This window comes from Sciurus carolinensis, chromosome 9 (genome assembly GCF_902686445.1).
Source record: "Sciurus carolinensis chromosome 9, mSciCar1.2, whole genome shotgun sequence".
NCBI lineage: Eukaryota > Metazoa > Chordata > Mammalia > Rodentia > Sciuridae > Sciurus > Sciurus carolinensis.
In genome coordinates, this window is record NC_062221.1 from 53,898,388 (window position 1) to 53,923,844 (window position 25,457).

At 41.4% G+C, this 25,457-nt stretch overlaps 1 protein-coding gene, 1 non-coding gene and 1 pseudogene across 8 annotated transcripts in view; all 3 read left to right on the plus strand.

Moving 5' to 3' along the window:
• LOC124993609 (prickle-like protein 1) overlaps positions 1–9,504 on the plus strand; it is a 34,203-nt pseudogene extending 24,699 nt beyond the window's left edge.
• A 9,063-nt stretch (positions 9,505–18,567) lies between these two features.
• LOC124993901 (U6 spliceosomal RNA) lies at positions 18,568–18,671 on the plus strand. The gene has a single exon (XR_007110413.1). It is a non-coding gene; the product is annotated as a U6 spliceosomal RNA (small nuclear RNA).
• Positions 18,672–23,097: 4,426 nt separating this feature from the next.
• Positions 23,098–25,457, plus strand: part of Klhl24 (kelch like family member 24) — a 36,529-nt gene continuing 34,169 nt past the window's right edge. For 3 of the 7 annotated variants that reach the window (XM_047563697.1, XM_047563696.1, XM_047563700.1), the window contains exons 1-2: positions 23,098–23,217; positions 23,688–23,777. The gene's annotated coding sequence lies outside the window, so the exon portion shown is untranslated. The other 4 variants (XM_047563701.1, XM_047563699.1, XM_047563698.1 and 1 more) reach the window with 4 other exon arrangements.

Here is a 25,457-nt window from a genome sequence, read left to right on the forward strand (position 1 = left end):
AGAGCAGTAGATTTTAAAATGGTGTCATGTCTGAGAATCATAGGAATACTTTGGTGGGCAACAGTCAAAGAGAGAGAAAGAATCTGTCTATATAATCCACCTTATATTTTCATGGGTTCCAGATACACCAATTCAATGATCAATTTTAAAATAATTTTAAGAAAAAATTATGTCTATACTGAACATGCACAGACAATTTTCTTGTCACTATTCTCTAAACAATACAGAATAATAACTACCTACATGCCATTTACATTTTAGGTGTTATAAACAATTTAGAGATCATTTAAAGTATATAAAAGGATGTATGTAGATTATATACAAATATTGCACCATTTTACATAAGGCACATGAACATCCTCAGATTTTGGTAACTGGGGGACTCCTAGAACCAATCATCTGTCCACTGTATTTACCTAGCATTGTCCACAGGAGAGAGATGGGATTTAGTGAATCCTAATCACTAGAACAGTGTACCTTTTAGTGGAGGAAGACAGATTCTGCACACCCTATGTTAGCTCAGCTGAAGCAATGAAGCACACATACACAGACCACACACACGCACACACACACACACCACAGAAGAGAACTGAACTCTAAATGTACAAACAGGAAAAGACTTTATTTATCTCTACAACTGTCCTTTAACATACCTTACTAGATTTTTTTTTAACTCCTGGACAACATCTCTGAAGAATTTTAAGTTTTAAGGCTCTTGCAATTGTATGAATAGTCTCATTTGGGGACATTTTAAAAAGTCCAGTCCAATGTATTTAAAAACTTCCATCCAATTCTGTACTTTTCCCCACCTCCAGTCTGAACTGTGGCTAGGGGATCAGCCTCAAAGAAGAAGGCATGTATGGTCTGCAATTCTCCTTTGTTCCACCTCATCCACCTCTCTCCCTCACTCTTCTAGATTAGGGAGCAGGGACAAGAAGAAAATGTGTTCTTGCTTGGGTTGGTGTAGTTTGTGTTCTCTCTTGCCTGCCTTAGCTGGCCAATGTTTGATTACTAGGTCTATAGAGGGGAAACATTTATGGGTTCTTGGAGGCCCCACATGGTACCTTTGTAGTACTTGGTCACTGATGTGATGTATTCTCTGGATAATTTATTGTGATCTGCCTCCTCAGCTCCTGACCTCTAGAGAGGACCACCAATTCTTCATAACACTGAAGTCTTCCCTGTGGGGCAGGACCCATCAAGGCAGTTCTAATCCTTCTGCCCATTACAGAGTCAAGGAAGCATGATCTAGGAAATTCCCACATCTTTGCCCACCAAAGTGCTGTGCTCTCTCCTTACTATAGCACTGTGGTCTCCTCTAGCCATCTTCTTACCCCCAGAACTCTCCAGATAGGAAGCAAATATTCAAATATTGGTCTCTATTGCTAGAATTACCTCAACCTTCTCTCTCTCTCTCTCTCTCTCTCTCTCTCTCTCTCTCTCTCTCTCCCTCTTTCTGTCTCTCTTACACACACACACACACACACACACACACACACACACACACTGCAAACTCCAAGGTCTACATGTCAAGCTTCCCAAAAACTCTTTAAGCCCATGGAGACTTGGCTCCATGGAGGCTCTGATTCCTTGCCATCATATCAGGTGACCACGTCACTCCTGGTAGGCCCACTCTCTGTAATAAGCCCTGGTTGAACTTCTAGGTGCCTGTAATGCCGACGGCAAGTGACAGAAACTGATAGTCACAGAATTGGCTGTCATATTTTAGCAAGCCCTGAAGAGATGTCTAACAGCATTCTTTTTTTTTTTTTTTTTTTTGAGACAGTAGCCTCAAATTTGCTATCTTCTGGCTTCTGCCTTCCAGATCACTGAGATTACAGGCATGTGTTGATGTTCCTGGTTCTAATAACATTATTTAGGAGGGAAGGGGTCCTTGTCACTATCTTTGAGAATTTAGCCAAAACTCTGAGATATCAGGAAAATTCTACTTCTTGGTCATTTACATTAGCAACAAGAACTAATTTAGTTCCATTTTTTGATCTGGTTCCTTGTTGTTTGGGTGAGTTTATTTTGGAAAAAAAAAATTGAGAAGTGTGCTTATGTTTTCTATACTTCTCTTTGTGTGGATTATTATACATCCATAAACCTAAAGGAAATTACCCAAGACCTCTTGTGTATTGTATTCTGTGCCAGGTATTTTACATACCTAATCTCATTTAATTAGCCTGACTACCATTTACTGAGCACCTATATGTCAGCACTGTTATATTCTTTTTTCTTTTAATTTTTATTTTGATATAAAATAGACATACAAAATGTGTTCAATGAAACAATAAGTTATAAAATGAACATACATATAACCACTATTCAGATCAAAAGACATTGCCAGCACCCCAGAAGCCACTCGTGTATCCTTTCCTTATCACAACCTCCTGAAATATTCTTCACGTGCATTAACTAATGCAATCTGGGATGTTATCATCAGTGGTTTCAAGCTGAAAGATTCCCAGAACTTGCATAGATCTAGGTTATATTGAGTTCTGAAGGTAGAAAGTTTTTTAAGTACCAGGAGCTTCAGTAAAAACCTCAAAGGAGTTGCATATTATTTGTAGGACTGCACTTATCACATAGTAAAGGATACTCTAGACCTACAATAACAAAATTTAAAAATAAGCTTTAGAAGTATCAAATTGATCTCCCAATCATTTAACTTCCTTTCAAAACAAAGTCCAACATACTTAAAGGAAGAAAGCAAAATTCAGCATGCAACAAATTTCAAAATGTCTGGCATCCAATCAAAAATGACAATACATTCAAAGAATCTAAAACAGCTATTATAACTATGTTCAAATATTTAAAAGAAAATTAACACAATGCAAATATAAATGGAAGATATAGATAAGGGCCAAAGAAGTTATAGAAATATAATTATATAATAGCATATAATACAAAATATAAATACAGTATATAATTATATAATATAGAAAATATATCTGAAGTTTTAAAAAATATACTTGAAGAGTTTAATGACAGATTAGGAAGCACAGAAGAAAAGGTCAGTGGACTTGGGGACCTTGGATAGAAGCTATCCAAACTAAAGCATAGAGAGAAAAAAGACTAAGAAAACTGTAGGACAATATTAAATGATATAACATACATATAATAAGTATACGAAAGAAAGAAATGGAGTGATAAAAAATATTTTAAAAATTGCTGAGTTGAGATGTAACTCAGTAGGAGAGCACTTGCCTAGCATGTGTGAGGTCTGGGATTCAATGCCCCCAGCACCATTAAAAAAAATTGCTGAAAGTTTCCAAACAATAAAAACTATTAAACCACATATACAAAAATTCCAAATGGCACTTAGATTGACCACAGAAAATGAAAAATGCCCCAAATGGTAAATATGTGAAAAATGCCCCAAATGGTAAACATGTTGATATAAATTTTCTCTCATATTTTAAGTCCTATAAAAGATAATTACTATTTAAAGCAATAATGATGAGTATAGTAGAATTTATGACATATGCAGACTAAAATGTGACAATAGTACAAGTAACAGAAAAGTGAAAGTGAACATACAGTCATGCATAATGACATTTCAGTCACAACAGACCACATACATGCCAGTGATTTCATAGGACTACAACGGAGCTGAAAAATTCCCATTGCCTAGAGATGTCATATGCATCATAATATTATAGTATAATGCATTACTCACAGGTTTGTGATGATGCTGATATAAACAGGTCTTCATGCTCTCCAAGTCATATAAAAGTAAGCACATACAATTACAGTATACCCTATAAAGTTGCACAATGACAAAATTGCCTAGCAACACCTTTCTCAGAACATACCCTGTTGTAAAGCAGCCATAACTGCATACTGCTATAAGTTTCTTACATTATACATGAAGCACAACATTATCTGAAAGTAAATTAAAAACACAATTATCAAAATATATTAAATGTAAATGATCTAACCTTCCTTTTAAAGGACAGAAATGACAAAAATAAAAGGACAGAGATGATCACATTCATCAAAAAAGCAAAACTCAACTATATTATACTTGTAATAAACTCATTTTAAATATAAAGATATGGAAAGATTATAAGTAACAGGATTTATCTCTGTAAAGTTATTTTCAGTAAAATGATAAAAGTAGTATACTATAAAAACACTAACCAACAAAAATCTGGATAATAAAATGTTCTAAAATGAAATTGTACTGGAGCAGTAGCACGAACCTATAATCCCAGCAACTCAGGAGGTTGAAGCAGGAAAATCATAAGTTTGAGGTCAGCTTGGGCAACTTAGTGAGACCCAGTCTCAAAATTTAAAAAACTTTTTAAATAAAGGACAGGGGGTATAGCTCAGTGATAGAGCCTGGGTTCAATCTGCAATACTGCAAAATAAATAAATAAATAAACAAATAGAATGAGATTGTGGTGATGATTATACAACCTAAATATACTAAAAAAATATTGAATTGTACACTTTAAATGGTCAATTGTTTGGTATGTAAACTCTATCTCAATAAAGTTAATTTTTTAAAAAAGAAAACTGGATTGCCTATATAACATCAGACAGAATATGACTTAGAAAATGATAAATAAAAACATTTTATAGTGATAAAGTGATCAGTTCATCAAAATATATTACAGGACTGGGGGTATATAATTCAGTGGTACAGTACTTGCCTAGTATGCATGAGACCCTATGTTCAATCTCCAACACCACCAAAAAAATCGATAATATAATATATAAAATAACACTTGATATGTCTGTACCTAATAACCTAACTTCAAAATACATTAAGCAAAACTGGTTAAACTAAAAGGAGAAAGACAAATCTATAATTACATTTGGAGATATAAAAACTTCTTACTCAATAGTTGGTAGATTAGGCAGAAAATTCAGTACACTATTGACCAACTTGCTTATGTTAGGTTTTCATCTCTGTGACCAAAATATCTGACAAGAAGAATTTAAAGGAAGAAACATTTATTTTTGCTCACTGTGATGGTTTGGATGTGAGGTGCCCCCCAAAAGCTCACATGTGAGACAATGCAAGAAGGTTCAGAGGAGAAATGATTGGGTTGTAAGTCTCTTAACTTAATCAGTGAATTAATCCCGGATAGGATTAACTGAGTGGTGATGGCAGGTGGGGTGTGGCTCTAGGGAATGGTTCATTGGGGGTATGGTTTTGGGTATATACTTGTATCTGGCGAGTGGACTCTGCTTCCTGATGATGCCACACTCTTCCTTCATGATGTTCTGCCTCACCTCAAGCCCCCAGGAATGGATCTGGCCTTTTATGAACTAAGACTTCTGAAACTGTGAGCCCTCAAATAAACTTTTCCTCCTTTACAATTGTGCTGGTCAGGTCCTTCAGTTGCAGCAGCAAAAAACTGACTAAAACACAGTTTCAGAGGTTCAGTTCATGGTCAGCTGACTCCATAGCTCTAAGCCCAAGGTGAGGCATAATATCCTGGCAGAAGAGCATAGCAGAGGAAAACTGCTCATTTATGATAGCAAGATTCATTCATTCAACAAGCATTTATTGAGCACCTACAATGTACCAGGAACTGAACAAAGTATTGGAAATGCAGCCCTCAATAGGGCAGACATGGTCCCTTTTCCACAGTAGGTACTGTCTACTAGGAGATACAGACAAGCAGCAAGACAATTACAGAGCATTGTGATAAACCCTGAGTGAGCAAGTCTAGGAAGCTTTGAAAGTACAGAGAATAAATATTTAATTTGGACTTTGTGTTTATGAAAGTTTCTGGAGAAAATGAAATCAAAGCTGAGACCTGAAGGATAAGTAGGAGTTAGCCAGTCAGAATGATAGCAAGTGTAGGCAGATTGACTCATTTTGAGCTGCATCTCCGAAGTCATCTTTTATATAGTCAGAAATCCTAGGTAGGGGCCCCAGCAATATCTGTTTTAACAAACTTTCAGGAAATTCTGGTTTGTGGCAGAGTTTGACAATTACTAATCTAGGCTATGGAACAACGTGTACACAGGTTTGGAAAAAATATGGCATCCACTGTGCATAGTGGCACATACCTATAATCCCAGTGATTCAAGAGGCTGGAGCAGGAGGATCTCAAGTTTGAGGACAGCCTCAGCAATTTAGTGAGACCCTCAGCAATTTAGCAAGACCCTGTCTCAAAAAAAATAAAAAAGAGTGGGGATGACCTGGGGATATAGCGTGGTGGTAAAGTGCTTCTGGGTTAAATCCTCAGTACCAAAAAAAAAAAAAAAAATTAGGTGTCCTTCTTCCCCAGATCATAATCCATTTATGAGAATGGTGAGTCTAGTGTTTCACCTGAGGTGGCAACACCAGGCCTAGTTCAGTCCACACATAAAAGAAAAAAAGGAAAGGAGAGGATTACCATTTGTTAAGCAGATAGTGTATACCAGGCCCTTTACTGTGTTTCCCTTATCTAATGCTCAGTACAGATATATGACAGCAAGATTTGCATGTCCATTTCACAGATATGAAAAATGAGGTTATAGAATTTGCCCAACCTTACTCAGCTTGTAAAATCAGAACTGGAATTTGAACCCAGTTCTAACTCCAAACCCAATGAGTTTTCTGCACCAGCCCACAGTTTCCAGGGAAAAATTCAAGCTGGAGAGGTTAGGACATCTAGGATCCACTCATTGAGGCTTCTGAAAATGGAGTACAGGCAGATGGAACAGCCACTGTTTGATAGCTTTTCAACTTAATTAGCAGGGAAATGGAGCCCCAAATGAGCCAATCCGCCTTTGTGTGTTAGAAAAGTCCCTACCAGGTAATGATTCTGGTTATGCCCAGGTGATGTGCTCCTGGGTCCCCGGACTTAGATCAGAACAGATCCAGCTCTATTTTTCCTACCAGAGGAAAATCTTCCTTGTGTTAACAGCCCTGGAGAAAGCATCACGTTAAAATGCTTTGGTACCAGTTGCCACCACATCATGAGGTGTGGTATTGTTAGTCTTTGAATGAAGAGGAGAAAAAAGAATTGCAAGTGTTCAGAGCTCAGCAGAAGAAAGAAGCACTTGAGAGAGGCATGATTAAACTTTTGTCCAGAGCAGTTATGCAAGCCATGTGTGAGCAGTGTGGTCTGAAGATAAACGTAGGTAAAATTGCAGTGCTTGCCTCCAAATGGGCCCTGGAGCGTGCTGGTGCCCATTTTCTTTTGTCTGTTTCACATGTAAAGAGCTGCTCGTTGACCTCATCTATTTTTATCAGAATGGAAAAATTCACTGTGGCAGGCACTGTGCTGAACAGCTCAGCCACTGTGCTCATCATGTGATGAGATAATTTTGTTGATGAGTGCACAGAAGCTGAGAGGCACCATTGGCACATAAAACCCTTCTGCCACCTTGAGTGTGAAACAGTTGCAGGAGAACAAGGCAAAGAATGAAGAATGGGCACCTGTTCTGCTAGGGCTGCTTTGAGTCCCTGTGCAAAGCACTGTGAACCTCTGGGGAACATACTGGTGTTGACCATGACCCCCTAACCTACAACAGGTAGCACTAGCGTGCTACGGAAGCATGTTTTGTTTTGGTTTGGTTTTGGTTTTTTGGTTTTTTGTCTTTTTATTTGTTTGTTGTGTCTCCTGTTAGTTCTCTTTGTTGTGGGGGCGGGCTTCCTTCCCAAACAAGATGAGATTTGTTGTTTAAAACAAGCAGTCTTGGGCTGGGGTTGTGGCTCAGTGGTACGCGCTTGCCTAGCACACATGAGGCACCAGGTTCAATCCTCTGCACCACATAAAAATAAGCAAAGTTATTGTGCCCATCTACAACTAAAAATATTAAAAAAAAAAAAAAATATGCAGTCTTGGCCAGGCGTGGTGGTACATGCCTGTAATCCCAGCAACTCAGGAAGCCGAGGCAGGAGGATCTTGGTTCAAAGCCAGTCTCTGCAGTTTAGCAAGCCACTTAGCAACTCAGTGAGACCTGGTCTCTAAATAAAATATGAAAAAGGGCTCAGTGGTTAAGCACCCTTGGATTCAATCCCCAGTACCAAACAAACAAACAAACATGCAGCCTTGGTAAAGACATTCATGCCTCTAATTCTCCCAATTCGATCTTTCTGAGACACACCAGAAAAAGTATCCAAATGAGTAAAAGCAGTTGGTCAGTGAATCAGCATAGACATTTTCTCCTCTTGTCCCCTGCTCTGAACTTCAAGCCTCCTGGCCCTTCAGGCAATTGCCAACATGACCCTTTGTCAGAAATTGTAGCATCTGAGGAGTCTCTCTGGGCAAGAACTAAGTTTTGTCAGTGAAGAATTTTGGGAAGGCAGAGTACAGCATAAAACTTCAGAAGACCCTGAAAATAGGCTGAGCATGAAGGTTATAGGACCAGTTCCTTTTCAAATTTGGTGACACAAACCTCTATAGCAACAGCCCAGTGAGATGGATGTTGAGCCAATCTACATTGGATATTGATAACATAGTTAAAAATAAGAAAAGTTAAAGCAAAACAATCAGAGCCCTGCAAATAAAAACTACCAATCCAACATGTATTGGGCCCAGTCACAAGATGGGTGGAGTGATTATGCTTATGGCACAAGCCAGGCCCTGTAAGGTTCCAGGAGTTGGATCTGAACCAGAGGCTTCAGGATATAATGATGATCAAACGCCGGGGTAAAAAGACTTGAAACCAGAGCAACGTGTTCAGGATTCCATAGATTCTTGGCTTTGTCTAACATCACTGTAACTTCAGTGGATGAAAAAAGCAAGCTGAAGTCATTATTATATTCCCTGTGAACGCTGAGGAAATGGAGGCAGAAGGCTGTAAGAAAATAAGCAACATGGGAATGTTGAACTTTTCTGCACTGCACAGGAATGCAAAGTCCTTAAAGAGTCTAAGAGGCTGGGGTTGTGGCTCAGTTGGTAAAGTGCTCCCCTAGCACTCATGAGACCCTGGGTTCGATTCTCAGCACCACATAAAAATAAAATAAAGGTATTTTGTCCACCTACAACTAAAAAATAAAAATTAAAAAAAGTCTAAGTTCAGAATTGTGTCCAGAAAAGAATTATGCCTGATGAGAAACAAGTACATTTGCCAGTACTCAGAAGATCCAAGGCTCAATCCAACTCACAGCAGGTCAAGTTTTCAGAGGATGTCATTAACATGGAAACTATGACAACATTAACATTGGACAACTTCCATTGAGTGAGAGGACTCTGGTCTACTTTTTTTCTTTTCTTTTTTCTGGTATCAGGGATTGAATACAGGTTGCTTCACCACTGAACCACATCTCCAGCCCTTTTTTAATATTTTATTTTGAGACAGGATTTCACCAAGTTGCTTAGGGCCTTGCTAAGTTGCTGAGGCTGGCTTTGAACTCTTGATTCCTCCTGCCCCAGCCTCCCAAGCTGCCATTTTGAAGAAAGGGGATCCAGGTCTCAATATTCTTTTCACAAGAGAAGTAGAAAGTCCTGCTCTGCCAACACTCTGAAGTTTGTTACAGAAAGAAAATATTCTCCCAAGGCCAGTCTGCAGCTCTACCTCCCAGAAACAATGAATTGTGTGGAATAAAAAGTGTCCAGGAGATCCATTCATGCATACATCCAGAATACTGATCTCACCAGGCACAGTGGCAGCTCAGGAGGCTGAGGCAGGAAGATCACAAGTGCAACTTCTGCAATTTAGTAAGGCCCTAAGCAACTTAGCAAGACTCTGTCTCAAAATAAGATATAGAAAGGGCTAGGGATGTGGCTCTGTGGTTAAGCACCCTGAGTTCAATCCCCAGTACCAAAAAAAAAAAAAAAAAACCAGAATACTGATCTCGACAAAGCGTATGCCTATGCCATTTTTGATTATGTGGTACAGAGCATAGGAATGAACTGGTTTCTGGCACTCCATGGTGAGGTTGCTGATTCAGGGTGTTCTTCCTCTTCCCCGTCTTTCTTCTTTTTTCTCCTCCTCATCCTCTTTCTCTGACTGAGAAGGATATTTCCTTGGTCACCCAATCCCTCAACCCCAGCCACAATGATACATCTACTATGCAGACTCCTCTAGCCCAATATCTGCACTCCCTGCCCTTCAGTTTGCTCAGAAGACAACAAAATTCAAGATGAAAAAGGGACACAAGGGCAAAACCTGTATCGTTCCTTAACCTGGTAGCTATGGAGATCAGTTATTTAAAACATCCTCTGACCATCAGAATTACATCTTCTTTTCTTCTACAGGGAAGTTACTAAAATAGTTTACCCATGTAAATGAGAACCCAACTGCTGTTATAGTGTCAGATTAACATTTGAAAGGTGATTTTCTAGCATAGTACCTAGTAATGGGTACATTACTTTTTGTGTGTGTTTGTTTGTTGTACTGGGGTGTGGACCCAAAAGTGCTAAACAACATCTTTGTCTTTTTTTTCTTTAAGACAGGGTCTTTCTAAATTACTGAAGCTGGAATTGAACTTGGTATTATCCTGCCTCAGCCTCTAAAATCCCTGGATTACTGGTGTGCACAACCACACCTGGCTGCATTACAGTTATTATAGTTTTGTATAGCTGCTTAGAGTCCAATCCTCAAGAGAATACTCAAGAAACTTTCTGAAGGTGATTGAAGAGGGGTGCTTATATTAAAAGATAGATAACTCTAGACACCTTTATAAATAGTTTGTCATTTAGGTAAATCAGACTGGCTCTGGTCCTGACTGGTCAGTCACGTGAAGCATGCAGATGATCACATCGACCTAGCTGACACTGTGCATCCTATTATGCAAAGCCAACTCGTCCCCTTTCAATCAGCATTAGCCAGGTAAACACTGGATTGTATTAGCCTCTGCTAAAGATTGAAAAAAACATTGCTATTTATAGTATGGTATTTCATAGACCTAAGTGTATTCCCAATTTCATGGTATAAATATTAATGTACATACTTACAGTTCAGATTTTAAAAAAGATATTTGTATGTCCCTGAATTGTAAGGACTTTGTTACATTGTATGTGTGACTGGATTTGTTAGGGAAACAGCTACATTTGTGAATTAAATGACTGCTTTATTTCAGTTAGGGTTTTAAAAGTTTAGATGGTTGATCGCCTAGTGATGGAAATTTTATTTTTTTATTTTTTAGGATGACAGGGTAGAGCTGTGTAAATACTATTTAATATGACTGTATAAATCTTACAAGTGTTAGTTATGGACCAATCAAATGTAAACTGGATAAATTTAACAACACCGAAACCCACACATATCCCTGAAATATATATTAAAGACAATAGAGATTGGGTGAATTTTTCCCATTTGGGGGTGGCAGGAAGCTACCATGTCCTACTCTGAGCAAGGTTGTGAATAGGATGAGGCCAAAACTATAAGAATCTGTTTTTTGTGGTAGAGGACTTTAAGCATTTATTTATTATTTGAAAAGAGGGTGATTTCTTTTTAGCCCTCCCTTCCAGATCATTTGTTAGCCTTTAACAGCAAACTAGGTCTTCTGGTTATGTTTTTCTTTTAAAATCTTTAAATTAAAGGATTTGGTACCACTGAGCACTTCAAATTAATACAAGGTCTAGTTCAAGGGAAATAAATGTTGGATTTGATCTCATTAGCTGATGGCATGATCTATGCCATTCTGGTAGGTATGTCTCAGTTTAAACTTTAGGGAAGTATTTAGTACATGTCATAAAAAGCACACAAATTAAAAAAAAGAAGTCAGGAAAAGATCAGAACACGGACTTGGGTTCTTGAGGGACAGGACTATCTAGGGTGGAGAAAGGAAATCCTAGTCTCTCTTGGTGTTACCTGCTCAGATTCTCCTCTCTATGCTAGAGGGGATGATCATCAGGCAAGAACAAGGAAGACAAGCCTGGACATTGGAGTGAAGTGGGAGTGAAGAACCCAAGCTCGGAATTCTCAGTTGAAAAGTCCTTGTTAAAGTCTACGCTAAACACTGAAGGACTGTGAGAAATAAACAATACACTTGCCTGATAACATGTAGTAAGAAGGTTGGGGAGATAGCTCAGTTGGTAGAGTGCTTGCCTTGCAAGTATAAGGCCCTGGGTTCAATCCCCAACACTGCAAAAAAAAAAAAAAAAAAGCCATGTAGTAAGATCCTTAAATATACTTTTTAGATTCAGCTTTAATACCTATGTGCAAATTGTGACCATAAGAATAGTCATGAGGGCTGGGGAGATAGCTCAGTTGGTAGAGTGCTTGCCTCATAAGCACAAGGCCCTGGGTTCAATCCCCAGCACCGCAAAAAAAAAAAAAAAAAAAAAAATAGTCATGAAATAATATTAAGAAAAAGTTTATCTGGTGCAGTGATGCATGCCTACAATCACAGCTACTCGGGAGGCTGAGGCAGGAGGATTGCAAGTTCAAGATCAACCTGAACAGCTTAGTGAGATCCTGTCTCAAATAAAAATTTTGTAAAAGGGGAATACCTGGGGTGGTATGGTTCAGTGGTAAAGTGTTTGCTTAGCATGAATGAAATGCTGGGTCCAATCCCCAGCACTACAAAGAAAAAAGATGGAATAAAAATTATATTAGCTAAGTGATTCCAATCATTTTTAAAGTGCTTAATTAAAAAAAAAAAAAAAAACAGAAGATGTTGGGCATGGTGGCTCATGCCTGTAATCGCAGCATCTTGGGAGACTGAGGCAGGAAGATTGCAAGTTAGGATTGAGACCCTGTCACAAAATAAAAAAAATAAAAAGGGTTGGGAATGTGGCCCAGTGGTTAAGTGCCCCAAGTCCAAACCTTGGTACAAAAAAAAAAGAAGTCAGTGTACTAGAAGGTTAAAATAGTTTCTCACTCATCTAATACTCAAAAAATAGACTAAATTTGATAGAAAGATTAACGTAATAACATGTTCTTTGCAGTATCTTAACAAAATGATAGCAGGAAGCAAGGCCACAGTGGGCTAAAATTAGCTGTTATGAGGTCAGGTCCTAGCTTTCCTCTCTCAGAGGATCTGCCCTGCTGTGTAAGGAATTAAATATTGATCCAGGGAACCCCAGATTAAGTGGGATTTATTCAGATTTTTAAGCAAGGCAGTTCTGCTTAAATCTCAACCTCCAGCATGCTTACCCCCAGCACCCTGTCTATCCTTCCCAGTGAGTTTCTGTTGGGTAGAGAAAGAACCAATTCACCTCTGTATCCATGAAGGACAATGTCATCATTTCATTGTTGTCAATGCTGATTTATCAGTAGCTGCCCCTTGTTCTACACCAGGGCAGGATCCAGCACTGGACTCTCTACACCCCCAGGTCATCAGGCTGCCACCTACAGGCCAATTTTGGCCTACCATCTGTTTTCTCAGTAAAGTTTTATTGGAAAACACACACGCAGACACACACACACACAAAAAAAACACACACAGGAGTACTTTTGTAACTATAAAATTAGTGATGATTGATTATTAAGATTAAAAAGCAGAATAAAAGTTACATATACATTGTGGTTCCAATCACGTGTAATGAAAAGAATAGAATACCAAAATGTTAAGACAGCATCTGCCTCATCTAATACAATGATCCTTTATAATAATGATGTCCATTCCACAAATGAAAAAACCGAGAGGTTGCCTCTGGAGAGTGGAATTGTGGATGGTTCATTCTAATTCTTCATACTGCTTTCTGTATTCTATAATCCTACATCTTGATCCTTGGTCCCAGGAATTGGAAGGGAGGGTCCTAAAGAGAAAAATCAAAGTCATTCCCTGAGATTCAAATGCCCAAAGATACCACATTAACATCTGTCACTAGGCCTCTGGGGAAGTGAGGATGAAGGTGGGCATTGGGCTTCCCTGAGAGGCCTGGTCTCCTGAAGGCCTAGAAAGACCATTCTTTGGGAGTAGAAAGACCATCCTATAGCTACCTATAAAACTTAATTCGATTTGATATAAAAAACATGAACCATCCCAATTCCCTGGTCACAGAGCTGTGACCTCCTCTCAGATAAGTTTGGAGCTTTCCTGATACCATCTCAGACCCCTGGCCTCCATTTCTGCCTATCTCTTTGGTTCAGGGCCTCTTTGCAAACCAAGGAACAAGCTTCCCTCTGATTGTTTACTGATCTGCTACCTCTTCATGCCCACAGCTCACCTGGATCCTGTCTGAGGCTGTTGGTGACCCAGCCCTTTGCTTTTACCATCCTTTTAACTTCCTGGTCCCTGCCTCTGCTGGCCACTTGCAACAACCATCCCCCGCCCGCCCCCAACTAAAAATCTCCTGCACCAGCACCCTGCACCAGTTGCCAGTCCCGTCCTCAGCACACATGCAGCACAGGATTTTGCTGGTGAAGGTGGCAATCCAGAGGAGGTAGTCAGGTTTTATTTCTGGTGGTGGCGTCAGAAGCAGCTTGAGTCGGTCCTGACTATAGTTAACAGCACTGAAACTAGCTCAGACAGTTCCAGTGCTTTCTATTTTTACAGTTTCTATCTCTCTGACTATACTTGCCCCCTCCTCACTGCTGCCATCAAGCTTTGCTGTTACCATTAATTTTTTTCTCAAATGGAAACTCTGATTCCGAGCAGAATCAGACCCATCATTCATACCTTAAATGTCTCAGCTTCCCATGGTTCTATGAGAACCACTTATGAAATAAGCAGTTAGAAGCCAAGTGTGGTAACGCACATCTGTAATCCCAGTGACTTGGGAGGCTGAGGCAGAAGGATCACAAGTTTGAGGAGGGCCTCAATTAATTGAGATCCTGTCTCAAAATCAAAAACAAAAAGGGCTTGGGATGTAGCTCAAGGGTAAAGTGCCCCTGGGTTCATTCCCCATTATGAAGTGGGGGAGCGGGGGCAGAGAGAGAGAAAGAGAATGAAAAAAAGAAAGAGATAATAGGAAATGTCTCCAGCAGCACTGTCCAACTCCTGGTCCTGCAAGGTTTTAAACTTTACCTCCAACCTCTAGACTAGAAATTCACTCTAACCCTAGTTTCTAAGGCAAATTTCATTCCCAGGCAATTTGAGGAACCTGGATCAATAGCTCAGCCTTCTATATATGGTTAGTTTTGTGGCCAACTTCACTCTGAACTGGCTAATGGAATTGGAACAGTTGTAATGAAGCCCCTGCCTTGAAATTCCAGGCAACTTTGATTCCCTTTCCTGGGTCCCCAATGCCAGGCCAGCCTGGGATCCCAGGATATGAAGGCGCTTACCCTGCAGGAGGGCCAGGGCCTCCTCAATCATTGTCATGGGGGTGTGAGAGGTGCTGTTGTTACAGTGTTGTGAGCAGAGGTAAAAAGGATCCCACCTGGGGTCTTGGTTAAGTGTTGGCTCAAGGCGAAGAGGGACCTTGAGTGGTAACCAAGGGGTGTTGACCAAACCTCAGTGGAGGAGAAAGCCTGAGCTGCTGATCTGGAGTCCACTAGCTGCTGGGGCTATGCCCCTCCTCCTGCCAGGTTCTGAGAAGGCTCCTAATCAGGTTGGGCTTAGTCAATAAAGAATAATATCTGTGAATACAGCCAGAGAGATGGGGGTCAGAGAAAACCAGACCCTCTTCCCCTCAAGGGGCCTTATTTCCTCAATTGTACAACGAGAAGATTGGATCTGGTGAGCTCCAATTTTATTTCTGGTTCTATGAACTCACCAGAAGGCCTAGCCCATTCTGTAATCAGACAGATTAATATAGCTAAAGGTGTGTAAGAAACAAATTACATAATATGTGTAAAAGTACTCTGTGAAGCAATGAAGCCTTTTGCTTGTGAGATTACAACTGCTATAAATTATGATAATCATCATATTCTCTCACACACTGTAAATCATTAAATCCTGCTAGTTAATGTTACTATTGCTGTCACATCTTGCAGCTCTACTGTTCCTTTACATTGTCACAATGTTTCACCCACCACCACTCAGTCATTGTCCATATTAGCACGCTGTTTTTTTAAAGATACTTTTATTAATTGTTGATGGATCTTTATTTTATTTACTTATGTATATGTGGAGCTGAGAATCGAATCCAGTGCCTCACCCATGCTAGGCAAGCACTCCATCACTGAGCCACAACCCCAGACCCTAGCACCTGTTTTTAAATATAGGTTTTGTTACAACTCAAGTATGGTGAGGCCAACAGATAAGACCATAACTTCCTTTGAAAGGACAGTTCATTACTCACAGTTCCCAGGAAGCAGGAGTACACCATGCCACCTAGGGCCACAAAGGGAAGTACCAGGCTTTGTTAAGAGTCCGAGGGAACAAGGAGAAGTTACGGGCTCTTTATTGTGGCCGGGTGGGTGGAATGGCCCACACCTGTAATCCCAGCCGCTCAGGAGGCCAAGACAGGAGGATCAAGTTCAAAGCCAGTCTCAGCAATTTAGCAAGGCCATAAGCAACAATGTAATGAGAACCTGTCTCAAAATTTTAAAAAACTGAAAAGGGCTGGGAATGTGGCTCAGTGGTTAAGCAACCCTGGGTTCAATCCCTAGTACCAAAAAAAAAAAAGTGTGGTTTTCACAGGAATTTAGTTCCAAGCTGCAGATCAGTGTCATTGTGACTGGCAAGAAGAAGCAGATTGAGACAGATCAGAGAGAAGGTCATAGAAAACTACATATTAAGTACTGACATATGAGTTCATTTTGTATGTAAAGTATTAGCTCAAACATACAAAATTATGTAGAAGCAGATATAGATACAGTATAAATATGTATATAAAATAAAGGATGAGAAATACCTTGCTAACAGTAGCTATCTTTGGGTCAGAAGATCACACATGATATCTAATTTCTTCTTTATCCTTTCTAAATATTTCTATAACTGGTGTATAATACTTTGAAATTTGGAACTTAAACTATTAATTTCTTCTCTTTAAATCAAACCCTAATTCATAAAAAGATGACCAGGAGCATGCTCAAGCCAGCAATGTCATAAATGGCTTAATACATGTGACTGTCTACTCCAAAAAGTCCCTGAGTTGGAAGCTGAAAATGGAAAGATCCAGGGGACAGAATTTGGGGAAACAAACCATCCTACCAACAGGGCCTGAGCAGGGCAAACTTAGCATAGGAGGGATGGCTTGGAGGGAGGGAAAGCTGACTTAGGACTCTCCCTGGGGAGTATGGGCTGCACGGAGGAAAAGTACTCACCTAGAGACCCAGCTTGGAAAGTTGGTGGGGATGGTGTGAAAGACTGGGAGGGTTGTTGGGTGTACAGTTTCAGGGTAGGAAATACAGCTGTTCCTCCCCAAATCTCAGTCTATAAAGGCGACTTTTCTCTCTCAGAGTAAAACCTGATTACTGATAACTTATAGCCTCTTATGGCCACACAATTCTTTTTCCAAAGAATTCTATGTCCCCTCAGGTTTGTCCTGATTTGAGTACTTCTTGAATCAAAATAATTTTCCATCAAAGTCCCTTCAACCAAAAAAATACCCAGTACTAGGGCAAGAAGTGTAGCTCAGAAAAAAGTACTTAAAAATTCTGCTCAAGGCCCTGGGTTCAATCCCCAGCATCACAGAACAATGAAACAAAAGCTAGTACTTTCAAAACTAGACAAACCTTTGGAAATAATTTAACCAAACACCCTTCTGGATGCTAGGCACAGGGCTCCCTTTACAGATAGAGAAACTGAGACCCAAGGGAATTAGGTGATTTGTCCAGGGCAGCTAAATGACAAAGCTCCCCAGAACCCCTCTTTTTTCTGTGTAATTTTTCCATTATTCCTTGATGTTCCCAGTTTAAAAAAAAAAAAACTTCCTTTGCTCAGGATATGTCAATTCCTGTCATTACATCTAGACAGGATAATACCGTTTATTAAGGACTATATGTTCTTTTCATAAGCTGTCATTTAATAATCATAATAAGAAGGTATTCTTAGATTCTATTTTCAGGCAAAGAATCTAGGCACCAAAGCAATTAAATAAATCACCCAACATCACCCATTTAGTGGTAGCAGGATCAGGATTGGAACCCAGGTGATCTGAATCTACACTTACATTCTTGACTCTATATAAGATAATTAGTGGGACTGACCTTGACAGGAGATGGTTCTTTGATAAATTCAGCATTCCTTTAAAGTTCTTGATTTCTTTTTTATGTATCATGAAGGTGTCTTTTCCTTGATTAAAATGTCAAATTTATGCATTGAGGCATTATATTAGAACTAAATTTCCAAATTGTATTAAAATAGTCCTTAATTGTATCTAGATAGCTCCAGAGAGTTACCAGGAAAAGAATTTTTATTTCACTTGAGTTATACCTAGGGTCAATTTTTACCAAGAAACTGTGAAGGAGAAATCTTACATATTTCCTGTTTGTTTGATTAATTTTCCATTAATATGATAATCTTCACAAGTTTTCCACTATAAAATATCAATCATCTCTGGCATTTGAATTAGTAGATAAAAAGCAAGGTGCCCTCCAATTCCTTACTAGTCTTGGGGACAAAGATCACTTAGAGTTCATCCTGAAAAGCATCTAAATTTAGAGATTTGCTGCTGGAGCAAAACTTTCATGTACCAGTAATAGAACCAGGCAGGCTTTCCAAAGTATGTCAGGCATGTGCTTGCAATGCTGTCACAAGCAGGGTCAAGAGGCTCTGTCCCTGTGTGCTGGTGACCTGGGAGGGCTGGCTCTTTTCTAGGCCATTTATGAACTAGAGGCCTATAGTCAGGCAAGGATTTTTAAAACGATGTTTAAAACAAATATTTAGTGCTCATTTTGGGTACATATGCTAAAATTGGAATGATACAGAGAAGATTAGCATAGTCATTGCACAAGCAAGACATGAAATTTGTGAAGCTTTCCATATTTTTATGCTGGAAAGGAAAGTGGGGGAAAAAGGAATACTTTTACACTGTTGATGGGATTGTAAATTAGTACAACTGCTACGGAAATTAGCAAGGAGGCTCCTCAAAAGACTAGGAATGGAACCACCATATGACTCAAGTATACCACTCCTCAGTATTTATCCTAAGGAATTAAAGTCATCATACTCTACAGATATATGCAGACCCATGTTTGTAGCAGCACAATTTACAATAGCCACACAATGGAACTAGCCTAGGTGTAGATCCATGAACATTAAAAAATGTTTTATTCAGCCATAAAGAAAATGAAATTATGTCATTTGCAGGAAAATGGATGGAACAAGAGGACAGTATATTAAGTGAAAAGCCAAATTTAGAAAGTCAAGGGTCCTGTGTTTCTCCCTTAGGTGAGGGAATCTCATGAAAATGGAAGGGAGATGAGCAGAATAGAGGAAAGGGAGCCAGGAGAGGGAGGAGGGAAAAGGAAAATACTGGGGAATGAGATTGACACAAATATTGTTATATTGTGTGCATGTATGAATATATAACAACAAATTCTACCATTTGTACAGCTAGAGTGCACCAATAAAAATATGGAAAAACAAATATAAATAAAACAAATATTTAGGAGCATGGGGCAAAGCTCCATGGTAAGAGTACCTGCCTGGCCTAATTCCCAGCACCACCACAAAAATTTTTAAAATAAAAAACAAATCAATATTTGCATAGTGCACTTATGCACATAGTAGTTTTTTGTTTGTTTGTTCTTTAATGTCCGAAGATTACTGAAAGAAACACAGCTCTCCTCAAAACCTGAGTCTTCATCCCTTGATCTACAACTCAGGCAACCATGGTTTCAGCTCAGGGATGTGGATGGATATTTTAAGAGCAAATGTGCCTTTGTGGGTGGATATTTTAAGAGCAGTAGACAGCTTTCCTATTCCTGATCAGCAATCTCTCTTCAGAGGATAAGATATATATATATATATATATATATATATATATATATATATATATATGACACATCACAAATTAGGGTGATCCTTGAACTATCAGTGTGTGGAAACTGCCCTAAGATCTGCACTAGATCTTTGGGGAAGTTGCATTGTTCAAAGTGGATGCTCCAGACAGAGCCTCCTGTGGGCACTAAATTGAGAATTCTCAGGCTGGAGATTTTTGCACCATCCTTAACATGATTTCTTAAGAAACTAGATGAGGTCTTTCAAGAACCGGAGAGGAAGTCTACTATAGATATTCCTGAACAGCCCAGCCCCCTCCCTTCATACCTACTGCAGGATTCCTGGGAGAGCTGCCCATCATGCAATCAAAGGGACCACAAGTAGACAAAACAGACTCTCAGAGACTGCAGGCATCTGGAAGGAGAGCAGTGCCAGGCACAGCAGATCAAGTTGGAGTCAGTACATGCTTCCTAAATGTCATGGGGTGGTGAGCCTTGGAGACAAGAAACTAGAGATAAAGTCAAGGCCTGCTGGGGCCAGCAACAGGAACTCAATATGGACTTGAAGCATCTAAGGGATATACTGCTAAGCAGAGCCAAGAGCAGAAATGCAGTCATTTCTAGGACTGGCCTAACATTGTGACTAGAGGCTACAAAAAGGAGAGGGTTTCCCAGCAAGGCATGTAAAAGGTGCCGGGAGGTGTCTCTTGGGGAATTTGGCATACCTTAAGCATTCAGAGCAGGAGTCATTTGTGAAAAAACTTTCCCCCAAAATCCAACTTCTGAGATCAGAGGGGCCACTTGGTTTCTCACTAGGTGAAATGATTACTGAAGAAGACATGGAGGTAACATCAGACGTTTTGGAGCTGGGACTGGGGTCACCATGGGAGAAGGATTGTATGTATGCCTTAGCCTCCTGTAGTCAGAGCCCAGGGTTCATGGTGATGACAACTTGTTATGATAAAGATAACAGGAGTTTTAGCTCCTGTTAATGCAGGAATATTCAGAGGTGAACTGATTAGATTCTGAGAGCTATAACCTAATTAGTCTATGCTAGTTTGTACTGGTTGGGTGATAACTATAGGCAGGTGGGGCATGGCTGGAAGAGGTGGGTCGTGCCCTAGAAAGATGCATCTGCCCTGTGGCCCCTTCTCTCTCTCTTCTCACTCTCCTTCCTGATCCCACCATGAGCTAAGCAGTTTTCCTCTGCTGGGCCCTTCCCCCATGATATGCTGCCTCACTTTAGGCCCAGAGCAATGTAGTCAGAGACCTCTGAAACCATGGACTCCAAATAAACTTTTCCTCCTCTAAGTTGTTCTTGTCAGGTATTTTGGTAACCACTCACTCTTATTTGTATCCACTGTGGCAGGTTTGGTCACAAACAAAATCCAAAGGCCACCAAGGCACCTGCCCACTTCATCTTCAACCTTGGAAAGATAGTTTCAGGAACAAACCACCTCACCCCACCCCCATGAGATAGAATAGCCTAGCTCTTACTTCAGTTGTGAGGATAGATACCTTGTGACAGACTATACCCAAAAGGGGAAAAGCTCAGTGACAGAATTGGGAAACTCACCTTCCAAGTGGCAGATTTCCCTCTTTTCCCAGATCTCATAGTGAAAATTTTTCAGCCATGTCTTTCCCTGTTAAAATCTAACGCTAAAGGGCTGGGGAGATAGCTCACTCGGTAGAATACTTGCCTTGCAAAAACAAGGCCCTGGGTTCACTCCCCAGTACCACGAAAATAAATAAATCTAACGCTACAATGTCTAATCCCAAACTCTGCCTGACTTGGTGGGGCCCATGACTTGCTGAGTTGGAGTTAGAGTAGGTCCCAAAGGGGCAAATTAAACCTTTACTGGTCAAGGCTGGGCCTGTAACTCAGTGGTAGAGCACTTGCATAGCGTGATTGGGACCATGATCAATCCCCAGCACAGCAAAAAACAAACCAATTTTTCCTGGTAATCTAAATAGTCTGGGAGAGCCAGATCTAAAGGGCTTTGAAGGTGATTCACCAAAGAAGAAGGGAGGGAAGGGGGTGTTCTCAAGACTGAAGAGGCTCAGGTGCCATGAGCAAACAGTGCATTGTATTTACTCTTCCTTCACTCCACACTCTGAGGGGGTATTGTGTAACAGACTTGCTGGGGTATTAAATGTGTCTGTGAAGGAAAACAGAATGGAGGTAGGCAGAGATAATTTGTCATTTAACATATTGTCTTCTGAAAGGTGATGAGTATAAAATGAAAATTACCGAACGGGAGATGGGAGGAGATGTCTCAGAGAAAGGTGGCAGAAAACCCAGAAGGGAAGAAACCCAAACACATATATAGGACAAGGCCCAGAGTCAGGGTGTCTGGTGGGAAAGAATAGAAGCTGAGGTTCGGGAGTGAGGATTGTTACGGAGTTTTGCATCGTGAGATACCGTGTAATTCTCTTTCATAAAGCCTTCAGCAACATCTCCTTCACCAATGCCTTTCACCAGGATTTGTTGTGGAACAGGAGCTCAAAGTGCTAAGCTCACCAAAGGAAATCTAAGTGTCACATTCTTAAAGCCCGGAAGATGTGCATGACCTCGAAGATTCTTTACAATAAGTACTCAATAAATAGCAGGCATTTTCATTTTTGATCATTTTAAAAAGAGATACAAAAAAGGTCTAAAAACACATCTAAAAGAACTGATCAACCTTCCATAATATTTTCACCTCTGGTCACTGAACACATCTCCTTATTTAGTAGAGGTATTAATGAAGTGTAATCATGTAGTGTAGAAGAGAGATGAGTTATAATTTTGATATCAGAAAGCAAAACCTAAATGGTTACAAAATCAGGACGTTAAAAAAAATTGCAGAAACAAAAGAACAAAATGATGCCGCTAAAGTCTCTCTACCTTGGAAAAATAGAAATTTGAGACTTTGTTCAACTTGCATACCGCATTCAAAATAAAAAGGTAGGCTAAGATTTGATACCAGTGACATTAATAGATTAACAAAGAAAGGCAGTTTCTCTTGCGCCTTCTAGTGACCAGGGTTTTAGCTCCTTCCATCCTTCGGTTCCCCAGATTTCCCAATTGCACAGCAAAGAGTTAAATTAAAAGATCTTAAGTCTCATCGCTCTAAGCTGTAAGGTTCGTTGAATTCCTGGTCATGTGGGTTTTTTCCTTGAGACCTGGAAGACGCTTTGAAGGAAATAAACAGCGGACGCAGTTTTCTCACGAGGTTAATTGCACACAATTCATTTCCTTCACTTGTCTCTACCTAAAACAGTGTTTCGAGTCATGTAGCCCACGGACAGCGTCTTGCCATCTGGGCACTCAATACCCACCTTATAGTGGAGACCCAGGTGGCCCCGGGCCATCCATGAGGAAGGGAGAACTACATCTCCCAGGGTGCCCCGGGCAGGGACGCCCATTCGATTGGCCAGGGGTCGCTGACGCTCAGTGTTTTGGCCCCGACGGTCACATGTTTCCTTTGTTGTGAGCTGCGGCCGAGTCTGGTGGCTGGAGGAGACGCCGGCGCTGGAGAGTGCGCTGCGCCGCCGGCCGCTGAGGGACCGCAGGGCCTGCCGCTGCTGGCCGCTTTCAGCCTTCGCCGAGAGGTACCCGGGGATGACAGCTCCGGGACCGGCCGAAAGGCGAGGAACCGGCCAGAGCCTGGGACCTCGGGGGCAGAGGGGCGGCCGAGGTCCTGACCACCGGGTGTCCCGGGAGGGAAGCCAGCGGCGGCCGGCCTCACGGAGCCAGACAAGGGGTCTGCAGAGGGACTGCGGCTGGGCCTAAAGGGCCCTTTTCTGAGGCGAGGGGCCACCGAGGTTTACCTGGGAGTCCTGCGGCCCCGGCTGGCTAGCGACAACGCTGAGGGAGGGCCCCCCCGCCTCCCGGCACTACCGGCCCGGAACTGCCGCGCGGCCTGCGGGGGCGGGGGAGGGCAGCCGGGGCTGGGTCGCAGGTGCGGTCATTCCGCAGCCTCGGGGCTGGGCAGCTGGGGGCCGGGTCCTGCATGTTGCCGATGGGCTTCAAACGGGCATTGGTTTTTGGGGGTTTTTGTTTTGTTTTGTTTTAATCTCAGGAAGCGCCAAGTGCGACGGTCTCAAATCCAGCCTTCCCGTTTTGGCAGGGGCGACCGTTGGTCCTGTTGGGGAGAACTGACGGGATCAAGGTGGGGTATCCAGGGCTGTGGGCCAAAGGAGCCCCATTAAAACGATTGCGAAATGTGCTCGGCACTGTCACCTGACCGTTACCCCCGCCCCCGCCGCCCGCTAGCCTTTGTTTACCACGATCACGACCCGGCCCGCGCCGGGAACCCGGCCTGCGACGGCCGTCCCCAAAGAGCCGGGGCGGGCGGGGCAGCGGGCGTTCCGCGGGTGGAGTCCCTGCCTCACCTCCCCACCTTCCCACCACTCCAGGACTCGGCGTCTTAATTTAGTTCCCAGTGGCCCCGCCCCGAGTTCTGGACGCCCGGGGCCAAGACCCTTAATGCTACCGGGATTGGCGCCTGCGGCACTTGTGGGCGGGACCCTGCGGCGAGTTTGAGTTTTTGTTGGCGAACGTCACGTCACTAGGTGGGCCTGCCCTGGTCAATTCTTCCCGCCCCCTTGAAGGTGATCTGGAGGACGCTCGGGTGCGCGCCCTGGCCGCTGGGGGGCGGGGGTGAGGGCTGCGCGCGCCCCCGTGCCGGCCGCCAGGGGCTTTGGTGGCGGCGCTTGCTTCTCACAGCGCTTGTAGGCAGTTCTGGTCACGCAGCGGACGGCAGCTGCGCCCGCCCTCCGAGGACCGGAAAATTAGCACCCTGTAACTGCTGTGGCGTTATCTGCCGAGATGGTGCAGAGGAAGTCCTGCGAATTTGTACTTGGCTGTTCTGTAAACAAGGCTTAGATAGCCAAATACAGACCACATTTTGGGGGGTCTCGCGGTCACCCCGGAGGCAGCAACTGTTCACGGTTGATATAAGTGGATTTTAATGATTAATCACTCGCTTTTGTTAGCAGCTTTATAAACACCATCTTAGTGTTTGCAGCCACAGACCTTTCTAAGTTCACCAGCTGGTTGATTTTTATTAGGTTTGTAAAATAGATTTAAAATCTACCCGTTGTCCGTTAAGACCGTTATAGGTTAAGATTTAAAAGACTGCTTTGGAAAAAAGATAGTTTGAGGATACTTCCCTGAAAATTAAAGATTCTTCTATACCCCAGCTTAGATGAGTTATTTTCCTTACTTGGGGGATTCTAGCTCACATCAATATTTGAGGTAATTCAGTTTTTGAGAAGGGAATTGCAGATATGTTGTTTGAAAATTATAAATTAAGATACTAAAATCTGGAAGACCAGTTTTAACCGTAGTGTATTAAAGGTGGTTTTCCTAATCTTTTAAGTAAATAGGGTACTTGAGTTTTAACAGATTTTCTTTTCTGTAATCTAAGTACAAATGCAACTGTCTAACCTTTCTAAAAATTAAAGCCACCACTTGATAAAGACCTGTAAAACAAAGCCTTATAATTTAGTACTTGAACAGGAAGAAGAAATAATATCCTGAGTTAGGGCTGATTGTCAACTTTATCTTAAACTTTCCAGGCGTTTGTCCAAGTTGTTAAAACTTTAATACTTTTTCAATACAAACCCCTCCCCCTTACTGAAGATTGAACCCCAGGGCCTCCCATGCTAGGTAAGAGCTTTACCATAGATCTACATCCCCTGCCCTTTTAATTTTAAAACAGAATCTATATTAAGTTGGAGCTAGCCTCCAACTTGTGATCCTTCTACCTCAGCCTCCGGAATTGCAGGGATTATAGGTGTGCACTACAGAGCCAGACTCAGTACACTTTTTTTTTTTTTTTTTTTGA